At 43.2% G+C, this 26,611-nt stretch overlaps 1 protein-coding gene across 9 annotated transcripts in view; it reads left to right on the top strand.

Moving 5' to 3' along the window:
• The first annotated feature begins 3,936 nt into the window (after positions 1-3,936).
• The window catches only part of SYTL2 (synaptotagmin like 2), a 120,227-nt gene continuing 97,552 nt past the window's right edge, over positions 3,937-26,611 (top strand). For all 9 annotated transcript variants that reach the window (XM_045071306.1, XM_045071305.1, XM_045071304.1 and 6 more), the window contains exon 1: positions 3,937-4,075. The gene's annotated coding sequence lies outside the window, so the exon portion shown is untranslated. The remainder of the gene's footprint in view (positions 4,076-26,611) is intronic.

Here is a 26,611-nt window from a genome sequence, read left to right as displayed (position 1 = left end):
TAACACAATTTGATAAAAGGCCAAAGTTTTGTACTTCCAAAAGTTAAAAAGATATTCAGTATCTGCAAATTATTTAGAAAACCAAATTCCTGCTTTGGTGACCCAGTACCATGACTGAATTGTGTTCTAAATGCCGTACATTTGATACCTACTGCTCTAGTTAGATGTGGTCATCTAACCACATTACCACACTAGATGTAATTGTACAGCATTTCAGCAGTATCTTCAGTTTTTGGTGGATAAGAAGTTATGAATCCACATAGTTTAAGGATAAAGTCATGTCTCCACAGGAAGTTGTTTTTGTTTTTGTTTTTTGACTTTTCCATGGTGGCAACAGTGCTGCTCTCTGTAAGTTATCTACTATGGGAAACCGACCCACAATGTGATTGAACAAGCATTTACTGAGTGCCGGTAGTGTGCAAGGCATTTGTGGTAGAGAGGGTTGCCAGGGCAAGGATGGAGGTAGTAAGAAAAAATACAGAGAGAAAAGGGGTAGCCCTGGATTGGGTGAGTTTTAAAGCTGGTGGTGAGTGGCATCCTGTGACAAATAACTAGAAAGAAAATGAAATCAACGCCAAGAAAAGTCTCAAGGACTATACCAGGGGAGTTCCAAAGGATTAATGCATTCAACTTAGGAAGGCAGAATATGACATTTGTCCTACGCCCTGATGCAAGAGAAGGATCCTTGGTTCTCAAATAGAGGGGAGGATATTTCAAGCCCGAGGGAACCACATTTAGTGTCCCACAAATAAATACTTACCTGCTAACTGGCTGGTAAAACCAAAAGACTTGGGTGATGTGCCCGAGACTCTACAAAGTCACAGCTGGGGGGTACTAGAGGTTAAATCCCAGAGTCTCAAGTGAAAGCACCAATCTAATGGGTTTTCACTGTTCCATGAGTGAGCAGTCATACACACCCTGGCAAACAGCACTCTTTTTTAGTTCAGGTCGATAGAGTTGAAAAATTAACAAGATCAGGGTTCCAGATTTAAACACCCCCTGTCCAGCTAGACAACTCTTCCAGACCAGTGTTCCACCTGCATGTTTCTAAGCTCACTTCTACTTCTGTCCCAGTTTTCACAGATCCAGCATCAATCTTTCCATTCAGGTTTTGTTTTTTTCTGGGATTACATTTTCCCTTTCCAGTGCATTAGTATTAGATTATTTCCCCCTTTCCCAAGTGTATAAGACCATTCTTTTAACTATGATCCTACTGTTAGCTGACATTATTGAGGTCTTACCTTGGGCCAGGCAATGTGTTTTGTATATTGCAGCATGTCCCTTACATGGGGTGGGTAATATGACTATAGTTGACCAGTTGACCCTTGAACGACTCCGGGATTAAGGCACTTATATTCCCCACTCCTCTCTGCAGAGTAAAAAATCCACCTGTAACTTTTGACTCCTCCCAGGCTTAATTACAAATAGCTCTATTGACTGAAAGCCTTTCCAATAACATAAATGGTGGTTTCACACACATTTCATACATGTATTGTATACTGTATTCTTACTGTAAAGTAAGCTAGAGAAAAGAAAATGTTAATGGGAAAATTGTAAGGAAGAGAAAATACATTTATCTATACTAATACTGTATTAATAAAAATAAAATCCATGTATTAGTGAACCTGTGCAGTTCAAACCCATGATGTTCAAAGACCAACTATATTTCCATTTTATTAAGAGGAACAGAGGCCTACAGAGTTCAAGTGACTTGTCCCAAGTCAACTGGCTAGTTTAGCGGTGGAGTCCAGGCTTAAGAGTACGGGCACACAGCATCTGTACACTAAACCCTGTACTGCATTATCCCTATGCCCTTGGTTTTCTCCTTCAATATCAACAGAGAATTTTTGTGAAATTTGCATGTCACTTACATGCAAACTATTTTGAAGAATGACAATCTACTCAACGGGTTAAGAGAAACAAGCTTCTGGGGTGCCTGGATGGCTCAGTGGGTTAAGCTTCTGCCTTCTGCTCAGGTCATGATCTCAGGGTGCTCAGATTAAGCCCCGCATCTGGCTCTCCACTCAGCAGGGAGCCTGCTTTCGCGCTGTCTCTCAGCCTACTTGTGATCTCTCTCAGTCTGTCAAATAAATAAAATCTTAAAAAAAAAAAAAAGAAAGAAACAAGGTCCCACTGACTTGATAGGATCATGTTAGCTAAGATTTATTCAGTACTTCCTCTGTGTAAGGAACTCGGCTGTGTATACATGCACTTTCTCATTTTAACCTACACAGTACCTCAGAGAGGAGAATTGTCACCATCTCTTTTACAAATGAACCAAGTGAGGCACAGAGAGGTTAAGCTACTGGCTGAAGGTCCTGTTAGGAAGTGGGGAGAGGGGCAGTATTAGAATTTTTGCCATCTAATGTCCGGGCTCTCGTTTTTAACCTCTGAGCTTTCTGACTTTTGCAATGAGGGGCCCAGCAAGATTCTCCCTCAAAATTTCTCCCCCACCTGTCTTGTGCAGATCCTGAAGGGAGACTCCCTACCCCCTCCCTAGCAGGCGCTGCTGTTTCTCTTCTGGGAGGGGTGACGCTTGGAATAGGGAGAACTGTGTTCCTTTAAAGCCTTATACCAAGAACACAGGGCCCTCAAAAGTCTGCAGATCCAGGGCCTGCCTTCCCATTGGAGATGGGCAGGAAGGAGATAACCAAGGCAGACACAAACAACGCTGAAAGCCAGGTATCGGACAAATGAGGTCAGACTACTCCGCTGCGTAAAATCCTTCATCCACCGCCTTCACCAACAGCACCGTCCTGCTTCTGCGTCTAACCTCTTTAGCCGCCTCTCTGCCTCACCGTCACACACCCTGTGCAACATAGGACAGGCATCTGTATGTGCTTGCCTGCTTCTCTGCAGCCCTTCCATCTAATTTACAGCCTTCCTTCAAGACTTACTTGCTCACATCTGTATTTAAACTTGCCCTCCTCCCCCAAGGTTTGTGACGCTACAACACTCGGCACACCTATTCTAGCTCTTATTATACTAAATTGAAATTATTTGCAAATATGTCTCCTCAAAGGCACGAGGAGTGGCTATTCCTCTTTTGCATCCCCAGTGCCGCCCCCCACCCCCCCACCCCACCCCAGCACAGGGGCAGAGGAGGCTCTCCAAGCTTGGCTGAAAGCCAGAATACACACATGAGGCAGCGCAAGGATTCCCCGGCCAGGTGAGCATCCCAGCACCCAGCACCGAATGAAGTCCTTGGGGATCAGCACTTGCAAGTTTGAGAGAAGGAAGATTTTTGGAAGCACAGAAGGCGAACCTGGACCACCCTCAGTTGGCTGGGCAACACAAACGGGGGAGATGAGAAGAAAAAAGAAGGCCTTAAGGTTTGCCTCTTCCAGAAGTTTGATTGAGCTGGCCCCACCATCGGTAACTTTTTAAAACTGACCCTGATGTAATGCCTTCCAGCACCTTCCCGGAGAGAACCTGTCCTCATTGCACACCCATGGGGTGGCTCAGGCAGGAAACAGGGCTCACAACTTATCTAGGTATTATGGGCTACTTTTAAAGCACCACTTCAATTAGTCTTCTTAACAACTTGTGAAGTATTTTACAAGTTTGACCTATTTTACACATTCGAGCGGTTAAAGCATCTTGATCCCACCCCCTTTCCCGGTGGCTGACCTCGTTCTCTGAACGGAGGGTTCCTTGCCCGCCACCTTTTTGGGGTTCAGGGACGCCTAACGCACAGTGGTCAAAAAGTAAGTGCTGAACTCTTTCTCTGCACGGTGAAAAAAGTTGAGGGCAAGGTGCACTTGAGGAGGCCCGGGCGGGGTGGGCCAAGGCGGGAGCGAAGAAACAGGAGGGGCGCAGGGCAGTGCGAGAAGGGCTGGGGAGCCGGCCGGAGCGCCCGGGCGCCGGGAGCGGGGCGGGGCGAGGCACTGGCGCCACGCCATTGGTCCGCGCTCCCGGGAACCGCCCCTGCGTGCCCGCCCGCGGCCCGCAGAGGGGAGCCTGCGGCCGCAGCGGCGGGCGGGCAGCGGTGGGGCAACACCTGGACCGGTGCGGGCTGCAGCGTCCCGCGCGCTTTCTGGGGAGAGGAGGCTCGCCGAGCCGCGTCTGGAGGAAGGTAACGCGCCGCGCCGCGAGTTTCGGGGTTTGCACCCCCCCGCTGGGTCTGCGGACCTGGGGACGCGGGAGGTGGCGAGAAGCTCTCCCTGCCCGGCTGCGACGGACAGCGGCGGGGTTCCAGTCTCGATTTCTCTGCCCGCTCGGCCAACTTTCTTGCCCTCTCCGGGTCTCTCGTAAATGAGGAAGGTGTTGCTGTTGACGATGCTTTGTAGTGTTCTGAGTTCTAAAATGCGAGGAGCGTTTCGGCACCCGGCAAGCTCCCTCCTTCAAAACCCCGCCTGTAAGCCCGCGGAGCCGAGGCTTCAGGAAACCGAGGTACCGGGTAGGCGGGGGTTCTGCTGCTCTGTCGCGTTTCTTGGGGCTTTTGAGGACTGACCTTGGGCTTTGGGCTGGCTGTTGGAGGGACCTGGCCGCAGAGGTACTACCCCCAGATTGCTCAGGTGAAGTCAAGTACGGCGTTAGGACCTATCTACAGGTGGGGTGTTGGGAAGGGGAACTTGGGGACTGATGATTTTTACTTGAAAGCAAGCAGTTTTTGTTTTGGAATTATGTTCCCGCACCCAGACCTGGTCCCGTCGTGAGTTCTAAAATCACAGGATTTATCATCCTCCAGGATCAGCAACCAGGGCTCCATCCGCAGTGGGCCTCTCTCTCCGCACCCATCCTGTTTCCTCCCTCTTCCCTTTCCCCCCTCCCGCCTTTATAAATCCCCTTGGACTTCGAGGGGCTCCATTTTCTGTCCGAATGCGAAGTCCTTATTTTCATTTAGTGCTGGTTTGTGACCAGCGGCCTTTAGAGTTTTGGGCTCTGGGTTGAGATGGAAGCCTGGAAGAACAGAGGGTCAGCCTCCTGACCCATACAGCCTGGCAGGGATGTGCGGAGGAAGCCCAGTGGGCTGGACACAGACAGACATGGGAAGGTGGGATGGATTCAAATTGCTGTCCAGCTTCCCTTCTTGGCAGTCATTCTCAGTGAGGGAATGGTGGCCCAGCTGTCAGTTGGATGCAGCAGCCAAACAGAAGATGATTGAAAGGAGGTCTTTGATAGGGTGTGTGTGTGTGTGGGGGGGGTACTATGGAAGGTCTCCGGGTGCTCCCTCCCCTCCCTTTACCCCTGTAGTGCTTCTGTCCCCTTAGCGTGGTGTCTGGATGAAATCAGATGCCAGGACCTGCCCAGAGTGGTAGGGAAGGAGGCAGGGCAGTGACAATACTGACTGTCTTTTTGGGGCATTTATGGGCCATTCTTCTTTGCATATCATATGTCTAGTTCTCACAAAGCCACATGAGGAGAGATATACTGACATTTACCCCATTTTACAAATGAGAAACGGAGGCTCAGAAAGTTTGCTTCCCTTAGTCACATAGCTAGTAAGCAACATAGCTGGGATTCAAATCTAGTCTCTCTGATTCTAAAACCTGTGTTTTTTCCCACCTTTTCTGGTGCTGCTTGAGTAAGGGCAAGTTGGAATTGTAACAGCAAAAATGACTATTACTGAGCTCTTAGTAGGTGCCAGACACTGTTTAAAGCATTTTGAAGGAGTCACGCCATTTATAGTGCAGGAGTTACAGTCATTCTGGTGGGAATAAGTGACTGCCTTAGCCTCTCTCAAACAGCAGTTCTTTTCCAGAATGCCTGCCTGATTCCCCCCAGCTGCTAGTAAGTGAGTGGGGCAGGAGCCCTGTTTGCTTTATTCTAGAAGTGGTTTGAGGTCTAATAAAAGATTGATTGTCCACATCTGATCCGTTAGACATGACCGTTGGCTTGTGAATGATCCCACTGTCCCCTAAGAGGCCTTTCTCAGGCTTTGCTCAATAAACATTTGTGGAATGAATGAATTAGCACCTTGTGCAGAGTGGTCTGCTGTCCTGTCGAAATGGGGCAGCCTGGGCCTCACCATCCTCAGAACCAAGGGTGCCAAGCCAGGCAGTTCTCCCCTCTAGGCAAGGGAGGCAGAGTGAGCTATGCCCCTGTGGCCTTCCAGATTTGCCTGGTAATGTGTTTTCTGCTACCTGTTTTATAAAGAATTTGAAAGTTATTATAGATGAAAAAAAAAAAGATTTTTTTTTTTTTGACTGACAGGTCTCTCCCAAAAAAGAAGGTAGATAAGATGGTAGTGTTTGCCTTAAGGCTTCCCAAACATCTCTGTAGAAGAATCTCCAATAATGAAACTGACAAGGGGTTAGAGTATAGTTCTGATTGATCCCAGCAAGCTTGAAAATTATTTTAAGAATTTATGTGATTTTTTTCCATGCAATTTCATACGTTGAACTTGGTTTCAATATATAAAACAAGTTTTTCCCCTAAAATATTTATGAAAATTGGTGTCCTGACATATTGTTTTCTATTCTTGGGAGCTGACAGTATCCAAATGGAGAAGTAGGGAAAAGATACTGGTCTGGGGGTTTGGATACTATTTACATTTTTTTATGCACATAGTTTTCTGTAATAGAGCTTCCCAACCCCTTGTGGAGATAACCCTTTTCCTATTTATCCAAATGAAGAGTGTGTTTTAAAAATAAAAAGTTCTTTATTGTTTGATCCCCCCACCAGCTTTATTAAGATATAAGTGGAATATAACATTTTACAAGTCCATGATGGTTTCATATGTATATATACTGCTACTATTTTTTTTTTGCAATGAGAACATTTAAAAGTTACTCTCTTAGCAAATTTCAAATATATATATATATTATATATATATATATATATATAATAGAAAACATGGTGACTGTTTTTAGCAACACTATATATATATGTGTTGCTAAAGTGTATGTGCTATTATATCTTCAGAACTTAAGTCATCTTTTAACTGGAAGTTTGTACCCTTTGACCAACATCTCCCCATTTCTCCCACTCCCTGGTCTCTGGAAACCACCATTCTATTCCCTGGTTCTGTGAGTTCATCTCTTTTTAGATTACACATACAAGTGATGAGATCATTATTTGTTTTCTTATTACCAGTGGGGTGTGTGTGTATGTATATATATATATATATATATATATATATATATATAAAATATATTTTCATTGTAGATAAAGACAAAATACAGAATAATAATAATAATAATAATAATAGATCCATACTCAGAAACACCCAAGGCAAACCTTGGGAGCTAGCCTTCCAGATCTTTTTCTCTGTATCTATATGAATACAATAATAATAAAAAAATGAACTAATGATGGGGCACCTGACTGGCTCAGTCAGAAGAGCAGGTAACTCTTGATCTTGGGGTTGTGAGGTTGAGCCCTATGTTGGGTGTAGAGATTGCTAATAAATAAATAAATAAATAAACTTAAAAAAAAAAAAGTCATCTCAAACTCCCTGCGTGTGCCACCATTACTCATGGCTCAGCGGGGAACCTGCTTCTCCCTTTGCCTGCCTCCTCCTGCTTGTGCTCTTTCTCTCTTTCTGACAAATAAATAAAATGTTTAAAAAAGAACTTATAAAAAATATTTAAAGTCATCATAAGGTTAATATTGTTTGTGAACCCCAAAGTCTACCCTGCCCCATAGTTAATTCCCTGGTGTCATAGAGTTTCCAGCAGAGGGAAGTGCCTGCTGGCAGGTGGCGGGGGAAATGTTACTGGCCTTCAGGATCAAGCTGTGTTTCTTGTGAAATGACTCATGTGCCTCAAGTGTCTTAAAGGTCTCAAATGTAACCAAAAAGGTAGCTCTTCAGTGTTGTTGAAGTGCAAAATGTGAGCAGAAAACTCTAAAAGTAAACTGTGCAAGAAGGAGCCTTCGATAAAGTCATTGCTTCCATAATGCATTTTATTACCCGTGTGACTTCGGGTAACACAGGTAGCTTCTCTGAACCGGTTTTCCCTTCTGTAAATGGGGGATAATGACACCTGCTCTATCTTCCCCTACCAGAGTCACTTTCGAGGACCAAGGGTCGGGTGTGATTATTACTTGAATTGTGTGCAAGTGTATGTGCTATTAAAAAAAAAAAGATGTTTAAATGTAGAAAGATCAAAAGTATTAGAGGTCTTTATAAAATGCTGGAATCCAGCTCATGGGTTAACATTTCCGTAGGACTTAACTACAGTGCAAATGCTCTATTGGATTCCTACTCTAAGTTTTCTTCAAAGAATATGATACCTTAATGGCTAGCATCTCGTTGATCATCATCACAGTTCTAAACTGAAGAAAATGACAGGAAATAGTCCCATCTCACAGAATAAAAGGTAGGCTTGCCATTCATGAGAGCTCTTCATTGGCACAGAGAATCCTAGAGTCCCAGGGCTGTCTCTGGTTGCCTTAAGCAGGGGCAGAGGTGTACAAGGAAGAAACAGGGAGAGTAACTGGAAAGGCGGGGTGCCTGTAGGGGCGTGGCTGAACACGGAAGCCACTGCCTCAAGGGCTGCTCCTGGCATGCAAGCACTCAGCTCCTGGCAGTTCTGGAAGGGTCCCTGTATTGGGTGGCAGGCTTCTCGGCTTCTTTTCCTGCCCCAAAGACAAGCTGTGTATTCTTAGTTATGCCTTCTCCTTGAACCTTGGTTTCTTTGTAAAGTAAGGGATTAGGACCAGGGGAGGGAACTTTGAGTCTTAAAAATCTATGATCCTGGTTGTTTTTTCATCTATATCTGCCCACATGGAACTTTGGTAGAGAATTACCGCATCAGATAAATCACATGTGGGGAAAATGTTTCCAATTCCTGTTGCTTCCAGCTTTTAATGCCCCTTATAATATTCTAAGCGTCTCCCCCGTTGACACCCTCACCCAGAACACATGATCCATAGATCAGTGAGAGAAGAATTGTTTCTGCTCATCTCTTTATTACTATTAATCTAGAACCTTCTTAGATTTGGGGGAGGGAGAACTGCTTTCGGGAACTTTGGGGAAGATTGGTTGACAGAAGTGTATAGTAAAAGGTTATTTCTGGTTATGAGGCTCTATGTGTCACTATGTACTGGGTACTTGGCCTTGTGCTGTGACTTCTGCAGAATGTGGGAGAAGCACACTCTTGAATGTCTCAGAACTCAAGGAGAGGGAGATACAGGGAAGGAGGAGGGAGAGGGAGAGAGACAGGAGAGAGCAGAGAGTACCCGGTGGGGCTGGAATATGATGGAGATGAAAAGACCAATTTGGGAAAAGACTGAGCTCCCACAGACTTGGACGGGCTGGTTTCATTCTGCATCTACATTACCTAACACTCAATGGGAACTTAGTAAAGTATTTTTAATGAATTGCTAAATGAACAAATGAAAGAATGAATGATTCTTCTGAAATGAAATTTTTGCCGAAATATGGTACGATGACTGTCCGGTAGTTGCACTGATGTCTTTATGTATGTGAAATGCATACTTTAACTTACAAAAACACTTTCCTATGCACTATCCTGCATAATAACAAGATTTTTTTTAAAGGCCAAAATAAAGCCTTTCCTCATGCCACACTTTTTAGACACTTCACAGCTACTACTAATAGAAATGGACTTGGTTTATTATTTTTACATAAGTCCTCTTTCTGTAAAAGCACCAAGAAATACTTGAGGGGTAGGAATATAAGAACCAGTAAACAGTTCCACAAATTTGCATTCCAAGTCAGAGGGAGAAAGACTGGCATTGTTAAACTTCTGGGTGACTAGACATTTCTTTTTTCCCTTGCAGAAGCATTCTTTAACCCTAAGTATTGACAGAACAGATGCCATCAGCTTCTGATTAGACAGATGTGTTTTGTGCCACCATTACTCATGGCCACAGGCGCCTGGGCTCTCCTGCCACTGACTGAGTCAGCTGATTAAAACACAGGGCTTCGGGGTTGAGGGCAGGGGATGGATCGCAGGCCAAGCCATGTGGCTCAGTCAGATCTGTGCCTGCCCCACTCCCACCCCTTCTACCAGCAATCTGCCCTGGGAGAAAGGCTGGACTTTGGCATGTTAGATTTATTAGGGAAGATTCTTTACCATTGCTTGTTTTAGACTAGTCATTGAGTTTTAGGAGTTAAGAGTCTGGGTTTTCAGTTTAATTTTTGGACTCTCGTTAGAGTGGTTCTCCGGTTGTTTCAGGCTTCCCATCTTGGCACGTGATCACAGTGTGCATCCTGAGACCTTTGCTACCCCAAGTCTGCGACTGTCGCCATGGCATTTCATTTCTCCAGTGTGTCTTTAAAATGGGAATGATCATACCTTCCTCATTAAGTTGCTCTGAACATTAAATGAGGTCACATTGAATCAATGAAACCAGCAAAAATGTCTTGAGATATTGTTGCCGGGTGTTTGGTCAAAGACTCTTCAATTAAGGACTCACCTGTCTGGTGCCATATTTGATATAACTACAGTTTCTCTGTGTCATGTATTTGAGGTGCCTTGTGAATAGTTGAAACCTCAAGCATTCAGGGGCAAATGTTACTTGTCTACTGTACTGCCCCTGGGGTCAGTAATGGGTTAGGTAGGACTCATCTTCCTCAAAAGTCATTTCAAAAGTATTTTTGGCATGTTCAAAATTCTGGTATGTCCTTTGTTGCTAATATAATATTTCATTATCGCTCTTTGCTTCAGATTGCTTTTTTAAACCCTGTTAGGCAAGTAAATGATGATGATGATGTCTGCGCCATCACTATGTACTAGGCAGTGTTCTAAGTACTGTACCTATGTCCATTTATTTAATCCTCAGAGTAGTCTCTTATCGATACTATTTTGAGTACTGTTGTTTTCCCCCTTTGATGATGATGAAATTAAGGCACAGATAAGTTGAATAAGTTATCCAAGATGACGTAGCTAGTAAGAAGGCGACTAGGGATTTGAACCCTGGTAGTCTGACTGTAGAGTCCATGCTTTCGATCCTCAGAGAATAATCTTTCCAAACAAAAATGTCACTTTCATTGTAAAATATAAGGACTTCACATTCACCCACAGGGTGTCTGCCTGTACCCTCGTAGCATTCCACTCTGTCGTTCATGGAAGGAAGACGCTGAAAACAGTTCTATATGCAGAATGAGGATACGTAGCTTGGCAGATGCTTTGACCTTACAAGATAATACTTGAAAATGAGCCTGTTGCATGGTATTCAGGAAATTTTATTACCTAGAGACAGTGGTAATTAAGTTGAAGTCTTGCAGGAAATATCTGGGGGTGAGACTAAGTTACAAAGTGATGAGTCAGCAACTTAACGCCCCATTTCAGTATCAGTACTGGGCTGTAATATAGTAGCTGAAGTGCTATGTCTTAGGAAGTAAAGTAGTAGCTCTGTTTCCATCAGGTAGATCACAGCACTTATGGTCTTTGCTTATAAGTGTGAAATTGGGGGTGCCTGGGTGGCTTAGAGGGTTAAAGCCTCTGCCTTCAGCTCAGGTCATGATCCCAGGGTCCTGGGATTGAGCCCTGCATCAGGCTCTCTCCTCGGCAGGGAGCCTGCTTCCTCCTTTCTCTCCGCCTGCCTCTCTGCCTACTTGTGATCTCTGTCTGTCAAATAAATAAATAAAATCTTTAAAAAAATAAAGTGCAAAATTGTATCTTTCTTTTCCATTCCTTTTAGGGATGTTATGAATAGCAAGAATATGGTGATAAAAAGAATGTTTACTGTCAGCTGAGTATGTCCTATGTGTCAGTCCCTTGCCAGGCCTTTGCTCATCTAATTGGAAGGACAGGTCTCTGAACTAGAAGATGATTACCCATTTTACTGATGAGGAAATAGAAGCACGGAAGTTAAGTACATTGCCCAAGGTCAACAGTTAGTGAATGGCAAAACAAACACTTGAATTTTGGTTACTTACCTTCACTGGAAGCCCAAGCTCTGTCCCCTAGTACTGCCTCTTTTGGGGGACTTCTGTAGAGTGAGGATGTTAGATCCACATTTACTCAATGCTGGGTTGAAGCAAATTGCTTGGCATGAGGCTCATAACAGATTATTATATTTGAAATTGGGACTGTTCTAGGAAACTGGGAACATTTCTGTTATCATAGAAGCAGTAATGATGGACTTGATATAAGTCTTTCAGGAGAAAAATCTGGTTTTCCCATCATACCATAGCCTAAGGGGTCAGGTGCCTACCTGGCAATTACAAAGCAGGATTGCCCGGGACAAGAAATATGATCTAGAGAACTGGCAAGTAATTACTTCTCTATGCTTAATTTCTGGAAGACCCCAATTACATTTTATTTGGGGGTATTACAACTTGATAAATGAGAAGGAATATGTGAAGAACGGGAGTAAAAACAAAGTTGGTCCTTGTGTTGTAGAGATTTATGACAGAATTCTTTGTACCAGTAACCCTACTCAGACCACTTGAATATGATACTTTTTTTTACTCTGATAGCATGCACCTGTAGGTGTTTTTCAACTAGCATAATACCCCACCTTTCTGCAAATATAATCCCTATGTTCTTGCTAGAATCCTGCGGATATGTTGCCCTCTGATGGTTAGTAACAGATGGTTGTGAGGTGCAGTCACAGGTGGAGCGTCAGATGCTAGAATCTTGTGAAGCATAGTGGCTGGCAGGGTGGTAGGGGAGGGGCTATTGTGAGGCAAGTGTTTCTGGATTGTGTCCTTGGGCAAGTGTGAGTCTGGAAGTGCATGTTCCCTAGGGAGGCCACAGTAGTGGAATCAAGTTGGCTTTGCAGTCAGACAGCTGTGAGTCTAAACCTCGGATCCATTTATTAATTGTGTGATTGAACAAATAACTTACCCCCTCGGAATCTGAGTTTTCTATTCTGAAAAAATTGCATCTGTCTTCCATTTCTCACAAAGTGGCTCTGAGGAATCCATGAGATAATGGATATATTAAAGTGTCTTACATGGTGTCTTGCACAGGATGGCTGTTGAGCACCCGTTTCCTTCCCTCTCTCTTCTCCTCCTCCTTTCTTCTTGGTTGCCTCTGTTGGCTCATGAGAATTCCTGTTGTACAGGAATTCTCATGAGTTTGCCATCATCCAACTGTATTTCATCAAATCCTTTAATTTTACAGATGCTTCCATTTCCCTAGAGAAAATAGGAGCCGATGATATTTGCCCCACTCTTTTAGAGGGTTTTTATCTCATCATTAAGTTGACAACTAGATTCTGTGGATTAAAAAAAGAACAAGAAAATGCCCATGATAAGGCAACAAAGGTAAAGAGTACTTACAGTTCAGTGGAAATGTTCTGGTGGAGATACACACAGCTCGTTGTGCAGAAAGCACTGCCTGGGAACGTTGTGGGCAACAGAGGAGGTGGAACCATGGCCCAGGAGGAGTTTGCTAGATTGAGAAGGGGATGGGGTAGAAAGGACAGGTTCAAGGACTTTCATGTTCGATGGCACCGAGGCAGGAAGGGTGTGGGATACCAGGGGAGAAACCATGGTGTTGGCGTATAGGGCCGAGAAGTTGTGGCTGGAGGGACTGCTCAGGTGGTGGGTGGAAGCCCAACAGTGAAACCAGGCCATAAACCTGCCCTTTGCCCTGCAGGCTTCAAGGAACTAATGAAAGTGTCTCAATCTTGTGAATGAGATAACTGGATTTCTTTTTAGGATGAACAGCCTAAATTATGGAAATGATTAACACTGCCCAAGCTATGGAAGATGGATTGACTGACAGCACATTTCTTTGGACTTAGGGGTAGAGATAAAATATATTTTAAGGCTTTCTGCAAAAAATGCTTGTAGAGATGGGGCCACTATTTATTTCAAGACTTCAATCGGAAGGTATATATGTATAGGAAAATAGTGACTCCTATACTAATCTATGGGCTGGACCACTTGGAGCCATATTATTCCAAGAGAATAAATACGCCCTGCTTTGGAGCTAAGCATATTAACCATTTTTCAGTAAAGGACCAGATATGCTTTTGGCAAATGATTGAGGCTTAGATCCAGAAAGATATTAATATATATTTTTTCGAATCTCTGGAATTGACTTTAAGATGCAAGGAGTAGATGACACCGAGTGCATGCTGAATTTGGGTAGTGGTTTATTCAATGTCTTGTGCTCAGCAAGTGCCGCTGCAGTTAGCAGTCCCTGGTTTTCCTCAGTGGACGAGCAGATTGTTTTGCGCCACAAAACAATCATTTATGGGCAAATTGCAAGAAACTGGGTGGCCTTTTACCTTCAGTAGTCAGGTCAAACACAAGTATGTACAACTGTGTTTGTGTGTTTCTAGGTCTGTATTTATGTTTTCCTGAGTGTTGTCTGCTTTATCCATACCAGAGGGAAAACCTGATATATGCCCAGAGTTCCTTGGGGAGAGCCATTGGGGAGGTTCATCTTGGTTGCTAGAGATACCTAGATGTAGAGAAGACACTTGCTTCCCCACATGATCTGGGCAGTGGCTGGGAACCAAGGGTGTGGGGAGATGTGGCTCCAGCTGCCAGATTCTGCGGGGACACATGTGACCTTACCATGGAGCTGAGCACCAGGGTTTGCTTGGTGTTTGAGGAAGTAAGGCTGGAGTGGATGAGCTTGCTTTTTCCTTCTCTGTTAAGTTTTCCCCAGGATCACTCTCTGAGAAGTCAAGAACTGGAAGCAAGTTTTGGGCTGACATATGGTGCTCAGGGAGCAATATGTAACCAAAAACTCCTGAAGACATCCCTCCTGGGAGTGTTAGCTATAAGTCTTTGAACCTGTCTTCTTCTTCGGCCAGGTGCAGGTCCTTCTCACTGGGTTAATGGAGCCTAGGCAGAATCCTTTGATAGATTTGGGATTAGTCTCTTTCCTTTGTGACCAAAGGCACAAGGACTGAGGAACTGTGGGTGGGAGGGGTCAGGTCTTTGAATGGTATATTTGTGTGTTTCCCTATTTCTAGTTACAGAGACCTAGTGTTAGTTTTAATATTTAAATACTGTATGATTGGTTGGTTTTTGTTTCTCCTCTTTTTAGACTATTACTAAATAGTGAACATTTGTTAATGAAAGGTGAGGTATGCTCTAGTGGGAAAAATATCAGATTTTGAGGCGAGAGTTCATTAGACAAGCACATGCTGATTGTTTATCATATGCCAGAAATTGTTTTAGGCTCCGAAATCAGTGGGAAGGGCAGACCTCTGTGATTACCATGCAATGTGATGTTAATAGATATAAGCACAGAGGAAGGAGGTGGGGTCATGAGGGAAGGGGAATCCAGTGCCAAGGGCTCCCTGGAAGAGGCAGCACTTGAGAGGAGATTGATGGCTGACCAAGGATTAGAAAGTTAAGAAGGGCAGGAAATTGTGTGGTGGGCACAATTTTATGTTCAAAACAAGACTTGAAGGAGCTGAGGCCAGAGAGATGTAGTAAGCTGATCAAAGAGAGCTTTGTGTAACTTGTTGAGGAGACTTTTTAAGATCCTGCCTTGTGTCCTGTTCTGTGTGAAAATTATTCATGTTATTTCTTCTCTGAGCCTCAGTGTCCTTGTTAGTAATAAGAGATATTAATGATTACCTAGCTTTACTTCATGGAATTATAGTGAGACTCAAATGAGATAGAACAGCTAACGGTTATTGAAAACTTACACAAATTAGCTCATTTAATCCTCACCATGACTTTAGGAGATAGGTACTATTGCTAAGCCCATTTTATAGGTGAGAAAGCACAGAGGTTAAGTGATGTCTCAGATCATAAAGCTAGTAAGTGGAAGAGTCAGGATTTGAACTGAAGTAGTCTATCTAAAGAGAACTTCTCAGTGTGTGTGTGTCTATGTGTTTATAGTGCTCTTTGTCAAGCTCGAGAGCCAAGTTCTGTTGGCTTGAGGTAAAAGAGATGCATAGCTGTGGACTTGCCATGTATAGTCTTTGACTTTTCCAAAATGCTGATTACCAGTGGGTCTGTGTGTTGGGTGAAAAATATTGTGCCTGCTGCTGGATACCCAACAGGTAAGCTTCTAACAGAAGAGAGGATCACTTTTCCCCAAGAGGAACATTTAGTGACTGGCAAATGATTAATTCTGGAGTGAAATGAACCATCTGCCTCTGATAAGGAGGTTTTTCTGTTGACACATGTGTTACTGAAAATGGAGTCTCCACCACTTTCACACCAGTGTCCCATTGGAAGATCCAGGGCAGTTCTGCCCTTTGAGTCCCCCTTCATTCTGCCATTATCCACTGTGGCTGGCTGAGGAAGTGGCTGCTTTGCACAATCATCACTGTCCTTTTGGACTGTGAGGAGCACCTTTGACTATCCCTGAGCATCTCCTTTCTGCCCATTGGAGGAGAAGGAGCAGGCAGCCACTCCTAGCATCATAGCCAAAGGCACTGTTGTTCAAACATCATGTCTCCACAGTCATCTCTTCTTTCTACTACTCTCTTTCCCCTTTCTACTATTTTCTCTAGTCTCCAGAGCTTCATCTCACCTTCTTTTTCACAGGGACAAGAGGCTTTAGCTCTCACACAGTTTTCTGTGGGACAATTTTCTGTTCCTCCCTGTCTTTGATTGGCAAAGGTCCCTGGTGACATGCCCATTGCCAAGTCTAGGGCTATTTTCTCTGCTCCACTCTGCCTCTGCTCCTTGCGGGACTTGGCTAGGTGGACAGCTCCCTCTTCCCTGAAACTCTTTCCCCAGCTTTGTGACATACTACTGTCTTGTTTTTCCAACCTGACTGCTCTTTCTCTTTTCACTCGACAAGTACAATATCATCTGCTTTCCTCTCTGTGCTCCCCCCCCACCACTTCTCTGTGCTTTTTCATTGCATTCTTTCCCTTGCTGAGTTCAACCATACCCAGCTGAGACTCTAGGTTGGCAACTGCCATGTTTCTAGTTCCAGCCACAGCCTCTCTCCTGAGTACTGGTTCCTCATCTCCCTCTGAGTTCTAGGTATGTCCTCTGAATTGTCTGCTGTGTTATTAGTTTTTGCCTTTAACTTGCCTATCTTTCCGAGCATTCTTGGTTTGGTGCACAAATTAACTCTGTGGAAGAACTCTTTTTTTTTTTTTCCTTTTTAAAGATTTTATTTATTTATTTGACAGACAGAGATCACAAGTAGGCAGAGAGGCAGGCAGAGAGAGAGGAGGAAGCAGGTTCCCCACTGAGCAGAGAGCCTGATGCGGGGCTGGATCCCAGAACCCTGAGATCATGACCTGAGCTGAAGGCAGAGGCCCTAACCCACTGAGCCACCCAGGCGCCCCTGTTGAAGAACTCTTGAGTCTTTTTTGATTCATGCATGTTGCCTGAGGCAAGTTGTTACTGCTTCCTTCCCCGTGTTCTTCCCAAATGATATTTATATTTCACCTCGTCTGCTTCTTCCAGCCTTCGTTGGCTATTGCCAAGTTTACTGAAAAAGTCTTGGCCCTATGGCTTATAGTCACTAACCATGCTAAATTTGCATGATTGAAAAAGTAAACACACACACACAACACGTGCTTCCCATTACATATCACATAAAGGACAGACTCAGTCTGACATTTGAGACCTTCACCGATCTGATACCAGCCTTTGTTTTTATTTATTTATTTATTTTTTTAAGATTTTGAGAGACAGCAAAATCCAGCACATGAGCAGGGGAAGACATAGGAGGAGAGGAAGAATCTTTTTTTTTTTTTTTTTTTTAGATTTTATTTATTTATTTGACAGAGAAATCACAAGTAGGCAGAGAGGCAGGCAGAGAGAAAAGGGGAAGCAGGCTCCCTGCTGAGCAGAGAGCCCAATGTGGGGCTCAATCCCAGGACCCTGGGATCATGACCTGGGCCGAAGACAGAGGCTTAACCCACTGAGCCACCGAGGCACCCCCCCTTTTTACAAAAAGATTTTATTTATTTTTTTGAGAGAGAGAGAATACAAGTTTGGGGGAGGACAGAGGGAGAAGACTCCCTGCTGAGCAAGGAGCTTGATATAGGGCTCATTCCCAGGACCCTGACATCATGGCCTGAGTCAAAGGCAGATGCTTAGCTAACTGAGCCACACAGGTGCCCAGGAGAGGGAGAATCTTAAGCAGACTCCCCACCCATTGTGGAACCTGGTGGGGCTCGATCTCACAACACTGTGATCATGATCCAAGCCAAAAACCAAGCCTAATGTTTAACTGACTGTGTCACCCAGTCCCCTCCAGCCTCCGCTTTTAATTCTTATCTTCTGTTACCTCTTTCAATGAACTCTGTCTTCTATTCAAATCATAGCCTCCTTTCTCTCTAGCTGTACTTTTTCCATGTAGCTTCCTGTACCTGGAGTAATACAATCCCCATCCCCGTTGAGTCCTACTCGCCTGTCACTTCCTCCCACATCCTACCTGTCCTTAAAACTGCAGCTCAGTGGCAAGAGATTCTTACCAGAATCTTCCTGGTTCATCATACAGGAAATTTCCTCTCCCTTCTCTACCTGGCCCAGTTTCTACCTCTTTTGCGGCCATCAGCTCATGCCAACTTGTGCTATTACTCTTTACCTACTCCTCTTATCTTCCCTCTTGGTCTGAAAGTTCTTAAAGGAAGGAGACTAAGAGACTTGTTATTTCCTTAATGCCTGGGGTACAGCGGGCTGACACAGTACAAATAATGCTGAATGAATATATTTTGAAGCACCGAATTACGTTCACTATTTTGTTTTTGAAGGATTTCAATACATCAGTTGCTTCTGAGAATTTAGTAGTCAGTGGATGGCTCTTAGATAGATATTTGGAGATTTGTTCCCCTGTGTGCCAGAAAGAATTCACACCACAAGCCCGAGACTGCTTATCCTTAGACAGGCCTGCTTGCAAGCTTGGTCCTTTACTGGGAACTTGGATTTGAGAAGGGTTCATACCACTCTAAATGATAAGAATAACTCACCCGACCTAAATGGTTTGTGCAAACCATGCAGTTGATGCCGAACACCTGCTTTCCTTCTGGGGGTCTGGAATTTGGTTACATGCCAGGTGGGGAGTGTTTACCTGACTAGTCTCCAGTAAAAATCCTGGGCGCTGAATCTCTAATGAGATCCCTCGTTGGTAACATTTCACACATGTTGTCGGAACTTGTGTTCCTGGGTGACTCTTTTGGGAGAGGACTCTTAGAAGCTTATGCTTGGTTCTCTCCAGACTTCACCTCATCTGCCCTTTTTCTTTGCTGATTATGCTTTGTATCCTTTCAGTGTAACAAATTGTAGCTGTGAGGATGGCTGTATGCTGCCTTATGAGTCCTCTTAGTAAAGAGCAAAACCTGGGACTGCTCTTAGGGATCCCCTCAACACACTATGAAATTATTACAGGATTTTTGTTCCCTTAGTGCCTGGGTCCTTGGCCGTGCTCCTTTGAAGAATGAAGAGGTAGACCAGACGAAGAGTGGTGGGCAGCAGCAAAGCAAAGTTTACTGAGCAAGAGTACAAGGCTCCCAGAGAGGGAGGAGGGCCCGAGTGGGTTGCCCCCGGAGTTTCTAAGTTTGGGGGTTTTCATGAGCTCTTTGGCAGAACTTTCTTAAGCAATCAGGGAGTGCAGAGTCGTGCCAATCAGGGCTTTGGTCACGTATCTGTCTACCTATTGGGTTAATGTCCATGTGCTGATGGTTTTTTCTTGTTGACATCTGGGGGCTTAGGTCTTGCCTGCCCCTTGCCCATGATAGTAACAAATGCTTTTGGGGTGAATTGTCTTATTTTAGGATGTTTTGCAGAAGTCATTTCTGCAAAGGCTGCAAAGCAGAATGTCGTTGCAGTCCTGTCTAAGCTGAAAAACGAGAGGTCAGTGCTGTTTTATCTTAGCTGTCCTGACTCTGTGTTTTCTTGTTGGGGACGCCGACCCTGACTACCTAACTGTCAAACTCCCCAAAAATGCTACAGATACAGAACCAATCCATCCATCCATCCATTCTTTCTTTCTTTCTTTCTTTCTCTCTCTTTCTTTCTTTGCTGAGACGTCAGAGATATGAAAGACTCAGAGAGTCTTATTTTTTACATAAGAGAATCCCGGTTCGTAAGACCAGTGTGTACATGGCCTTGTGAATGCATATGGTGCTCAGAAGAATAGAGCTGAAAGCTTCCTGATGGCCCACTGTAAAATTTGGGCGAGAAAGAGCTATTCAGAAGATTTTGTTGAGTTTTTGTTTTTAATAGCTGTCAGAGTCCCAAAAATTTCAGTTATCAGAACTAGGCTCTTAAAAAATTCTGAGCAATATTTGCCTGGGATCCATTCTCATTACTCCTGTAAATCAAGAGTCGAGTTCCTTGGGACATTTTTTCCTGCCTGAAAATAAAGGGTGGGCGGAGTGTCCATCGTGTTGGGTTTCTAGTGTGTCAGACATCAGCTAGGTGTGTGGTGCAAATCCCTTTAATCCCCACAAAGACCCTCAAAGGCAGGAATTTTGACCCATATACTATAGATAAGGAAAGGAAACTTAGGGAAGTTACTGTTTTCCCAGAGTCACACAGCTATGAAATAGCCCTGGAGCGTCTGACTCCCAAAGGAGTGTTTTGTTTTTGTTTTTGTTTTTTCATCTGTGTGCTGCCTGACCACACGGTGTGACTTTATAAGGTGATAATTAATAATCAAATCATTTCATCATCCTATCACATTTACAAGTGGCTCAATCTTAACTGGGCCTCTGTCAGGGTTAAAATTTGAGAAGCGTTCACCGCTAGTGCCCAGCAGGTAGTTTGAGAGGAAGGTAGCTTTTGCACATGCACCATACAGGTGTGTGCCCTTCCTACCCAGTCCTGGGGTCTCGGGGCCCAGCCTTCTTGCCTCTGTTCATGTGCCTGCCAAGGAAGGCCAGGGAGGGTCTGCTCCGTCGTTTTGCCAAGTCTGCCTCCTCGACAGATTTTGGGCAAAGATTTATCTGGGAACATTTGGCTTTGTTAGAGTTGAAAGTAAATAGAGTTGGTTTTTCTTTAAATTATTATTAATAGGACTACAGGAAGGAAAATAGAAATAGGTGCGGGCCTCTTGTATTCTTGTTAATTTCATTCTGGGAAATGCTTTTATACAACATTTCTTTCTGATGATTAGCGCACTTCAATAAGGAAACAAGGGCTTGGGTTCCAGAGACGGCCTTGCCAGGTGCTGAACGTGAGCAAATAAAATCAGCATCTTGTACGATGCTTGGTGCAGAAAAGGTACACGGTTAACGTTTGCTGAGTGAATGTGATTGGGCGTAAGTAGCTTCCTTCTCTTGCTGTCCAAAGGACAGTTCCCACGAGTGTGTTCTGGCTGAGGAAGAGAATATTCAGTTACTGTTCAATCAGATGTTGAATCTGGGGCCATGCCATCCACCAACTTTCAGAGAATGAAATGCAAATGATTTGTTCATCATAGGACACAATTTTATTTAGATTATGGAGAATAGATTTAGTGGTGGTGATAGTAACAACAGTGAATATGTAGTGTGTAGTCCTCTAGGCTAAGTACTTTATACAAGCAAACTCATCTCATCCTCACCTCACAAGTTCAAGGAGATATTTTGCCAATGAGAAAGCTGACTCGAAGAGAGTCTAAGTCACTTGCCCAAGGACACAGAGTGGGTGGTAATTTGGGAACATGAATATGGATACCTGACAGCCACTTGACCTCTCCCTAGTGGTATTATAAGGAAATAGGAATGTAGGCATTTTCCCCATTTTTCTTAAATTTTGGTAAAATACACATAAAATTTCCCATTGTAACATTTTCTGCCTACACAGTGGCATCACATTCAAAGTGTTGTGTAGCCATCGTCACCATCCCATTTCTATAACTCTGTCACCGGTTAGTCCCCAAGACCTGACCTTACCGCCCACCTGCTTGTACTCACTAACCTTTGTCTTAAGGTTTATCCTAAAACTTTTCTTTCCAGTTGTCCTCTTACCTCAGGCAAATGAAGCCTGAAAACACCTTCAGGTGATGCCAACTGCCTTGATGACACCTGCTAGCTCAGACCTTTGGAGCTAAACCCCTGACTCTGGTGGAGTGACCCCTGGAATGACCAGCAGTTGCCTTCACCTCATTGTAATACTAAACTCTCTGCCCAAAGAGGATCCCTGATCTCATTTACATAATATGAAATATATGTATAGGCATGTTTCCTTAAGGGACAGGTACACCCATATGCCCGCCTCTGCATATGATGACAGAGCTTCCCTTATCTGAATATTCATCCTAACCCTAAACAAAGGTACCCATTCTCTCTCTCTCTCTCTCCTCTCTCTCTCTCTGAGTTATGGCTTTGGAAGCTATTCCAGGTGATCTTCTCATTTGCTGCAAATAAAGTTTTTTCCTTTGTGTGACAACTCACCTTGTGTAGTTTCTGTGACTCACCAAGGAGGGAACTCACATTGGTTCAGTTACACTTGCACTGAAATTCTATAGCCACTAAATAATAATTCCCTGTTTTCTTCCTACACCCAGCCCCTGGCAACTATCCTTCTACTTTCTCCTTCTGTGATTTGACGAAGTACCTCATAGAAGTGGAGTCATACAGTATTTCTGCTTTTGTGACTGGCTTATTTCTCTTAGTACAATGTCTTCAAATTCATCTATGTTGTAGCATATACCAAAATTTCCTTCCTTTTTAAGGTTCAGTAATATTCAGTTGTATGTATATACCACATTTTGCTTATCCGTTCATCCATCAGTGGACACTTGAGTTGCTTTCGTGTGTTAGCTCTTGTGAATAATATTATGAGCAGGAGTGTACACATATGTCTTTGAGACCCTGCTTTCAATTCTTTTGGGTATGTACCTGGAAATGAGACTGCTGGGTCATATGGTACTTCAGTTTTTAATTTTTTTGAGAATCTGCCTTTCTGTGTTCCACAGTAGCTCTACCATTTTAGACCCACCAAAGTGCTGAAACAGTGCTGAAACTGAAACAAGGGTTTCAGTTTCTCTATATTCTTGCTATTTGTTATTTTCTGTTTTTTTGTTTTGTTTTGTTTTTTGTTTTTAATAGTAGCCATTCAAATGGATGTGAGGTGGGTAGTCACCCTTTCTGATGGCTGAATAATAGTCCATTATGCACATGGACCACATCTTTTTTGTCCATTCGTCTGTTGAAGGGCATCTTGGCTCCTTCCACAGTTTGGCTATTGTGGACTTCCTTGCTATGATCCTGGGAAACAAACTGAAGGTTTCAAATGGCAGAGGGGTTGGGGGATTGGGTAACAAGATGATGGGTATTAAGGAGGGCATGTGTTGTGATGAGCACTGGGTGTTATATATAATTAATGAAACATTGAATACTATATCAAAAACTAAAGATGTACTATTATACAGTGGCTAACTGAACATAATAAAAAAATTAAAAAAAAACACAAATGGATGTGAGGTGATATCTCACTTGATTTCTCAAGTGATTAGTAATGTTGAGTATCTTTTCATGTGCTTATTGGCCATTTGTAGGTCTCGTTTAGAGAAATGTCCCTTCAAGTACTTTGCTCACTTTGAATCAGGATTTGTTGTTGTTGTTGAATTTTAGGAGTTATCTTTATATCCTAGATAGTAATCCCCTATCAGATACATGATTTTCAGTATTTTCTCCCATTCTGTGGGTTGCCTTTTTACTTTGTTGGTAGTGGGTAGCGTCTTTTGGTACACAAAATCTTTTACTTTCATGAAATCCAATTTGTCTGTTTTTTTTTTTTCTTTTGTTGCTTGTCCTTTGGTGTCATAGCCAAGAGATCATTGGCAAATCCAATATTATGAAGCTTTTCCCCTGTGTTTTCTTCTAAGAGTTTTTTAGTTTTAGGTCTTATATTTAGGCCTTTGATTCATTTTGAGTTAATTTTTGTATATGGTGTTAGGTAAGGGCCCAACTTCATTCTTTTGCATGTGGATATCCTGTTTTCTCAAGACATTTGTTGAAAAGTCTGTCCTTTCCCCACTGAATGGTCTTGGTACTCATGTCAAATATCATTAGAGGGAATCTAGGCATTTTAAAAGGCCATCTATTTCTTGGTATTTCTTGATTTTATTTATTAAAAGGAAAGTGCAGATGAAGGACTCTACTTTTCATGAGTTCCGGAGCAATTTCTGGAAATTCTGCTTTTTTCTTTTGCCTCTATGTAAATCTCAAATAATTATTTAAATTTTTATAGAAAGAAATGGGAATTCATGACTGTGTCTTGTCCTCTCCACTAATAGTATGTTTTTTTTCTTTTCCTACAATTATGAAATTGTAGAACTCAAGCCCACATAAATAGGTTAGACTTTGTAAACTTAAGTTCCCTCATTGAGGAACCAGTTCATGGAGATCCATGATGCCTGTTTGGGAATTTGGATTCTTCTGAGTTTGGAGCTATGGAAGTCCACTCTGTGACCCTGAGGAAGTAGAAGGTTTACTGCTTGTTCTATTGTCCTTCAGAGTTTAAATCTGTACTTTTGAGTCATTGGAGCAGGGGGATTGAGAAACTGTGAGCTCTTTTCTCTAATGAGTTGTAAAGCACCATCACTTAAAGATGGCAAAGCATTAACTTCTCATTTTGACATGTTTCCAGTTGTGCTGGATGTGTCTTTTAGACCACATAGTTATTTTTAATTAAATATTTTGCAGGGTTCATATTTGTTTTTTTTTTTTTTAAAGATTTTATTTATTTATTTGAGAGAGAGACAGTGAGAGAGAGCATGAACAAGGAGAAGGTCAGAGAGAGAAGCAGACTCCCCATGGAGCTGGGAGCCTGATGTGGGACTCGATCCTGGGACTCCAGGATCATGACCTGAGCCGAAGGCAGTCGTCCAACCAACTGAGCAACCCAGGCGTCCCTGCAGGGTTCATATTTGTATCGAGGAAGCGTATTGAATAAAACAATGTGAAAATGCAATTACTTGCCAACTTCCAGCCACAGATTCTTCAGGCTTTTTTTTGGTAATAGGATTTTTCATTTGTGCAGAACTAAATAATCTGACAGCTGTGAGCCCTTAGCCATGGAAATGCCTATTTATTTGCCCATTGGAACACTTTCCATGACAGAAAATGTTGGGAACATGCCCTTGATTTTTAAGGACAAGTTTATAAAACACTGGTTATGAGATATATCAGTTTACATTTCATGGATGTTATCAAACTTTGAGGAGACTGATACTTTTCTCCATGTCTGTATATTAGAGAAGGTTTTTAATTCAGTCTCAAGAGAAAAGAACTCATCTCAAAAACATTGACTTTGATTAATAACAATTCTCAAATGACTTCCTTCCTTACAAAGTATTTATATTTTGTAATGAAGAGGAAAGGTAAAAACAAATTCTGAAACTAAGAATCTGGGTGTGGGGAGATACAGTTTATTAACAAACAGCTCTCTTTTATGATTACTTTTCTTGTGAAATCATTTTGTCTTTTTGATTTACTTTTCTAAAAGGTATTTGAAGAGGAAAAAAAAATCCTTTTGGAGACTTTTCATAGGAGACATTTCATAGGAGCCCCATTTAAAGATGGTTTGGATTAAATGGACTAGAAAATTAAGCTACAGTTTAAGAGAGAAATGAGTAACCCTGAGTTGGACTAGAAGACAGAAAGGCATAGACCATTTGGCTGTCAGCTGCCTCCACTGCTCTGTGAGATAGCTGACTCTGAACTATGCCAGAAGAGTGGATTTGGGGGAGTTCTACTGGCAGAGCCTGGGGTCACAGCTAATTTGAAAACCACTCCCCACTAGAGGCTGGGTTGATGTCACGGTTTCCCTGGCAAGTTAAGTCTTTTTTTTATGATTCAGAGAGTTTAATCTTCTACAGAACAATAGGCTTTCCCTGGAACAGACTGTACCCCTCATCTGACCTTGTTCAGCTGACCTACTTTGACTCTTACTGGGTATACACCTAAATTGAGTGCATAATAATAATCTGTCCTATAGAATTCCCCAGTTACATACTGTGTGTACATTTGATCTCAGCTAGACTGTTAGCATGGCAGGGTTATTAATCCCCTTCTCTTCTACATGCAGCTTTTGTATTCCTATAACAGTTGGTAGAACTCCCAGGGAATGAGGTTGAGAGTGTTGGGTCTCAGTTTGAAGAAGCTGAGAAAGCAAACAGTTTTTGCTGCATGTATTCTCTTCCTTATGAGCTCAAAAGTTTAGGCATGTGACCCCACACGAGTTACTCTCAATATCTTGCTAACCCTACTTCATCCAGGACTTTGATTTAGGCCAGAGGTGAGACAATGAAGTGGGCACTCGTAAGAGTATTCAAGTGTGTTTTTGAAGAGCTATTGTAGGCGTGGTGGAAAACAGCTGTTTGCTGTGTCCACAGTGGACAGTACAAAGGGAGCAGATGGCAGATTAGATGGTAAAAACATTGATAAAGGGCTGGTCAACCTTTAGAATAGGAAAGATGTGAGGAGATCATTTATCCTGATCTTTCCTCTGCAGATGAGGAAACTGAGGTAGAGGCAAGTTGAATGATAAGCAGAGGCTAGTAGGTAGCACAGCTAGGTATGGAGTCAGCCCCCAGGCCTGCAGTGGCTATTTCTGAAACCCTCCACTCCCAGTCCTCAGTCACTGCAAAGGTTGGAACTAGGTGCTTCAATGCTCCATCCAGCAAAGCTGAGGGCTCTTCCTTTCTGGAGTTTTTGTTTGCTTGATTTTTTTGGGGGGGGGGATTTTATTTAATTATTTAACACAGAGAGAGAGAGATCACAAGTAGGCAGAGAGGCAGGCAGAGAGGGGGGGGGGAGTAGGCTCCCTGCTGAGCAGAGAGTCCAATGTGGGGTTCAATCCCAGGACCCTGAGATCATGACCTGAGCCGAAGGTAGAGGCTTAACCCATGAGCCATCCAGGTGCCCCTTG

The sequence above is a fragment of the Mustela putorius genome, unplaced genomic scaffold, assembly GCF_011764305.1.
Source record: "Mustela putorius furo isolate JIRA1106 unplaced genomic scaffold, ASM1176430v1.1 tig00003987_pilon_pilon_pilon, whole genome shotgun sequence".
Lineage (NCBI taxonomy): Eukaryota > Metazoa > Chordata > Mammalia > Carnivora > Mustelidae > Mustela > Mustela putorius.
This window is presented reverse-complemented; position numbering and strand designations above follow the sequence as displayed.